At 44.1% G+C, this 6000-nt stretch overlaps 1 protein-coding gene across 2 annotated transcripts in view; it reads left to right on the top strand.

The window, feature by feature from the left end:
• Rasgef1b (RasGEF domain family member 1B) overlaps positions 1 to 6000 on the top strand; it is a 519799-nt gene that overhangs the window by 175159 nt on the left and 338640 nt on the right. The window lies entirely within an intron of this gene.

The following is a 6000-nucleotide window of genomic DNA, read 5'->3' as shown; positions in this document are numbered from 1 at the left end:
CCCATTGGCTGTTCCTTAGAGTATTCAAAATATTCCGTAGGACGTAGCTATTCCTGGTCAGGAACACAAAGCATTCCCTATCCTACCACAGAGATATTTGCACATCCTTGTTTATTGTTGCTTCTGTCTCTGATAGGAGATAGCCTAGGTGTCCATCTGCTAATGAGTGGTCCGTGGAAATGTGTGCATATATGTAATGTGTGCATATATGTAATGTGTGCATATATGTAGGGACTATCATTCAGCTGTAGAGAGAGACAAAATACTGAAATTTGCAGGAAAATGAGTAAGGTGACCCAAATTCACAAGGAAGAACATTATATGTTTGCCCTCATCTTCAGATCCTGGCCTATAATTTATATATAATTTATATTTTCAGGCCCATTAGTGTGATAGGAATGAGACACAACCAGTCACTGGATAACTTTGTCATAGTAGAAAAAGTCTTTTTTTTAAAATTGTTTTTGGGAAGGGGTTTATAACTTGAAATTTTTCATTATTTTCTTTTGTATGTGATTATGTCAATTTATTCCATCATAGTGTTATTAATATGTAGGCCGTATCACTACACGTAAAGCATGGCTTACAGACAATTGCCGCCATATTTTTCAGCATAGTAATAGGTCCTAGCATTTCAGGTCGCTAGGCATCACTTCTGCTAAGGGCAGACTTAGTAGGGGTGGTGATGGTATCCTGAATATGAGCTTCCACACCTCCCTACTCCCGTGGGCTAGATGAGATGACGGGGTCTCTACTCAATGAAGTCAGTGGGGCTCAGTGGGTCATGCATCCTGTTCTACCTGCTCCTGGTATCAGGGTTTGTCTTCTTTCTAGCATTCCCTAATGGACACCATCTATTCACAAGCCTGACACCTGCCCCTGAGGGGTTCTTCTAGGACCAGGAAAATGTAGGCAGCCATTGCACATCTGTACTTCCCCTATTGACCCCATCTCCCCCAAGACTGCAACCATGCTGTGTCTGTCACAAGTGGGTGTTAGTTCCCATCAGGCCCCTGGACTGCAGCCATGCTGTGTTTCTCGTGATACACAGGTGGTAGTTTCTGTCTACACAGAAAACCAGAGCTACACATTTAATTATGGTGGAGGAGAGAAAGTGGCAGGAGAAACATACGGGAATCGTGGTGCTGTCCTGGCAATCTGCAAGGTCACAGGCACATAGCGGGTGTTAAATATTTATGGAACGAAGAAGGAATGACTGTCGGGTTGGGGGGCCATGCTTATGCGATGAACAGACATTATGCTTTGATTGAATGACCTATTAAGTGTGTTTAGTTTTAAATGCAGACATAAATAGATTTGATCTTTCCATGGTTCGAATTTCCTCCCATCAGCTCTCCCTTAATTATCCACAAGTGTTCCAAGCCTTCATTAGCTAAATAGGATGCAGATGATGGTCATTAGTCTGGTATATAAATCCTGCTGGCACATTCAATGGCTTTTCACTTGGCTAATTGAAATTTTCAGTATTCATAGACTACGAGAAAACACTGTAATTTTACCATTTGTTTGGGTGCATAATTTTCCCCCTTTGGTTGATGTTTATAATTATGCAGTTAAAAAAATAAATGTGAATGCTGAACTTTGCCTGAAGGATATGCCATATTTAAAGCACATACGTATCCATGCTAGTCTAACGCATGAGAAGGGGATGGAAATGTGCTATTTTGTGAAGAGACCTAAGGATCACCTTACTAAGAAAGCAGTCACACGGTATGCACTCTGGGGACCTGTCCATTTAAATGTAAGAGGCTTCAAACTGTTAGTGATAGGGGAAGGCTGGGTCCTGACATCCACCGACACACGAGGGATCACCTATCGTGAGTGTGAAGTGCAGACTGAAGGCCTTAAATGGATGTGTATCATTAGATACCATTCTCTTAAAAGGCTCTTAGCTTTTGATTGTATTTGACCATTTACCAAAAGCAGCTGGTCCTTGTCTAGTGGTATCTGGCTAAGACGAACATACATCCTGTTCACAGACGCACATCCACATGCAGGGAATGGAATTCCATAATGCTGCCATCCCAGAGATAGGGGCTCTGAATACTTTAATTTTTATAATCTAGTAACTTGAACTGTTCCAATTTAATCAAGTAAGTATTAGGTGTTTGCTGTTTTCCAAATATTTATGGGCATTGGATGGCAGAAATAACTCAGTGGCGGAGAGGGCAGTTTCCGAGAGTCTTTTTCCACACCTAATTTAATGGAGATAAACAGCACTGTGACGTGTGGCATCTCTTCTAGGTGTTCCTGCACTGCAGAACACCCCCAGCGGAGAATGGGCTAGGCAGCTCACCCTCAGGGTCTTGTTGTTCACGCAGGACTGGACCCTTATTAATTACTCATAGTCTATCAGTGATCCTTCTAATCAAGAACTAAGTTGGCTCATTTTTTTTTTTTTAGATACCAAATTATCTTTTTCTTCTGGGTCTCTGTGCCTTCTGCCTACATAGCTATGCCTACCGATGATTATAAATGTTAACCGGCGAGACAAGTCTATGCACGGTAGTCTTTAATTCACCAGGTCAAAGCAGCTCAGAGTCAAATGAAAAGCCATTCTGTAAACGTTCCCTTTGCGGCTGATCTGCTGTGATGGTTACCATTGAGAGTTTAACTTGACTGGGCAAACAGATGTCCTGACAGAGCACACAACTCAAGACAGGTGATCTGTCTTCTCCAATGTGACCAGCATTGTGCAACCCACCAAGAGCCTGCATAGAACAAAAAGGTGAGGAAGAGTCAGTCTCTCTCTCTCCCTCCCCCTCCCCTCCCTCTTCCACTCTCTCTCTTCCTCCCCCTCTTTCAGTTGGGTCATTCATATTTTTCTCTTTTCAGACATCAAAGCTCCTGGTTCTTGGTTCTTTAGATTTTAAATTTTATACTAAGGCCTTCCCTCCTTCGCAAGGGCCCTTAGGGTTGTAGCCTTTGATCCTGCAGTGTTAGTTAGACTATGGGCTCCGTAGTTCTCAGATCTTCAGCTTAGGTTGAATCACACCTTTGGCTTCCCAGGTCGGTTCTCCAGCCTGTGGGACTCCTCAGGCCTCTCCGTGGAATTAATCAAATCTCACAATGCCTTCTCGTTAGGTTTTTATACAGCCTACGGCTTCTTCTTCTCTGGAGAGCTTACTACACCTGTAACTGAGACACCTAGAAAAAAATTGCTTGTGCCTCAGAAGATAATGAAGAGCTGGCCGTGGCATTCTGTGGTGTGTACTTCTGTTAGCAGAAGTGGGGAGAGAAGTAGCCACCATCCTTAGGAATTTCCAAAGATCGTGCCTGATGAAATCAGGCTCCTCTTTGTATTAGCAAATTGGCACTGGAAGAAAAAGGACATAGGATTTCTCATTTCGGAGTGGTGAATTGAAGGCCCAAGATCAACAAGGATCCATGTTAGGAAGGGCCAAGGGTTAGGGCTTAGGCTCCTGGGTAGGTGGCCCACTTGATAGTTTGTCCAAGACATTACAAAAGACCACCAAATGTTAATCTAGAGTAAGAAGTCATGTTTAAATAGGTCACAAGCAAGGCCTGTCCTAGGTAAGAGTGTGTTAAAATAGAGTGTAATAGAATAGGCTCAGCCACGTTCCAGACTGATCTCCTCGCTCTGGCCAATCGAGGACTCTCAGTTCTGGGATGGAAAGAGTCATGTGATGCAGCAAACTCTTATCTCTTTCTGGGGCAGCGCTTGCTTTGTGTTCCATGTTCCCACTGGGTATCTCCTATCTTCAGAGCTTCCTATGAGGTTGGCTAAGACCTTTGGTGAGCCTGCACTGCAGCTGATGGCTGTCCTCCACTCCATCCTGTGACCCTCCCCTACTACACACACCAAGAATACCCCTTGCCTGTAATTTCCATTTCACAGCTTGCTTTGTAGAGCGTCTACCCTGTGACCCGTGTGCCCCCAGATCGTTTTCCTTTACCGTGAGTGCCCAATGCCCTCATGACCCAAGTCTCTTTGTTTTCCTCCTATCAAAACCTGCTTTTGAATTTATTTATGTATTTTTTAAGAGAAAAGGCTACCACAAAAGTCTGGATTTTTTTTTTGGGGGGGGGAGGTAGATCTGGTACATTTATTTCCTTTAAGATATATGAGACTAATGAAGAACAAGCAGGAAATTTCCAGTGTCCTTTCCTATAATGGGCTCCACCCGCAAGCCCTTTACGGTCAAATCCTAATGCTAAAAACAGAGATCCTATAAGAGGCATTTTGGGAATCAGCATATAAATACACAAAGGCAGGGTTTTACTTTCTAAGCGTATTTGGTGAAATTAATTGTCAACCTCAGGTACTGTCCAGCCCATGCAGGTTGTCTCAAGAATAAGGTTTGGAAGCTGGGGATTTTAAAAAGATACCTTGCTTGGCTGTGCCCTGTGTAATGTGATAAACACAACCCTAATTCAAACTTTCACGGTGGTGACTCATTAGGAGTTTCTCCTTTCGTAGAAAAAAAAATGTTGATGCAATAATCAAGAAGGTCACAGTGTGAGCAGGTTAGCAGGCTTTGAGTCTTCCATTTCAGTAATTAAGCTGAGCACGTTATGGGAAGGTTCAGAAAACCTACCCAGAGTCATTCACAATAGTTGCAATTAGGAAACTGGATGCCACTTCAAGACTTTTGAAGGGAATGACATGAAATTGACCAAGTGTATAAGTAAAATCTCCTTAGAGAGTCCCTAAATGAAGGCTGCAGACTGTCACGGGGCCCATTCCTCCCAAGTGTTCAGACTTTACTGTGCATTGTCCTTTGGTTCAGGTTCTTTTTGCAAATGCAACATTTGTAGCTGGATGTATCAGTTTTTATGTGTGAAGCTCTTTTTGTCTGTTTCTGATTCTTTTCTTCTCCTAGTGCATTTCACCTGGGATTGCTCTAAAGGAAGGGAATGAATGGTATTGTTTAATTTTGTGGGTCATTTCTCCTGGGGTTATGGCACTCAGGTCTGAAGTTTCAGATATCCCTCGGGTCTTTAGAGATGGCGCAGTCTGTAACACAATCACTATACAGCCCAAGAATCTGAGTTTGGATCGCCAGCACCCATGTAAAATCTGGGTTCAGTGGCGCACGTCAGTCAACCCAGAGCTTGTTGAGACTGAGCTAGGCAGATCTCCGCAGCTCATTGGTCCCCCAGCCTAGCAGAACTGGTGAGCTCCAAATTAAAGAGACCCCATCCTGAATGACATCATGGTGACCAAACGAGGAAAACATCTGACCTCTGGATGCACATGCACCAATGTGCATACACACACCCAAACGTGTGCATACCCCAAACATATAAAGACATGTTCTAAATTGCTCTTCCCAGAGTGTGTATGCTGTTGTTGTTGTTTGTTGTTGTGTGTGTGCGCGCGCGTGTGATGGGTGCAAGTCTGGGTACAGGCCTGCCATAGCTCATGTGTAGAGGTCAGAGGGCAACTTTCAGAAGTCAGTGCTCTCCGCCTGCTGTGGTATCTGGGCATTTCCCTCCTCAGTTTGCCAGGCTGGTGCAGTAAGAGCGTTGAGCCAGGGAGCTGCCTTGCCAGGTCTGCTGGGATATCTTGGGCTTAGTTAAAGATGTAGCTGTGGTTCTTGAGATGCCCGCACTTGGAGTCTTTGGCAGCTGGAATTCAGGCCTTCATCAGATCCTGCCTCCTCATTAGAATAGAGACTGACACTTGAATTCAGTGGTGGGCAGAGGAATTCTGCCACCAGATTTCTGTTTCCTGGGGGAAATCTCATTGAAACGCATGGAATTCAGGGTCACTTCTACAAGCTCAGTTAGAGGTCTGACCTGTTGCTTTCAGCTAGGGGAAGTTTTGTCCCCAGGAAATGTTTGGAAATGTCTCAAGACAGGCTCGTGTTACAATTGAAGCAGACAAAAGGATATTATTGGCCCCAGGGAAATAGAATTCAGAAGGGCAGCGGGTCATCCTGTGGAGGGTAACATACCCCTCTCCTCTCTGCAACAGAGATTCATCTGTTCCTGAGTGTTCAAAGACCTGATGCA

This window comes from Mus caroli, unplaced genomic scaffold (assembly GCF_978045245.1).
Source record: "Mus caroli unplaced genomic scaffold, Mus_caroli_1 scaffold_4, whole genome shotgun sequence".
Taxonomy (NCBI): Eukaryota; Metazoa; Chordata; class Mammalia; order Rodentia; family Muridae; genus Mus; species Mus caroli.
Note: the sequence above shows the minus strand (reverse complement) of the source record. Positions and strands in the feature narration are given on the sequence as shown.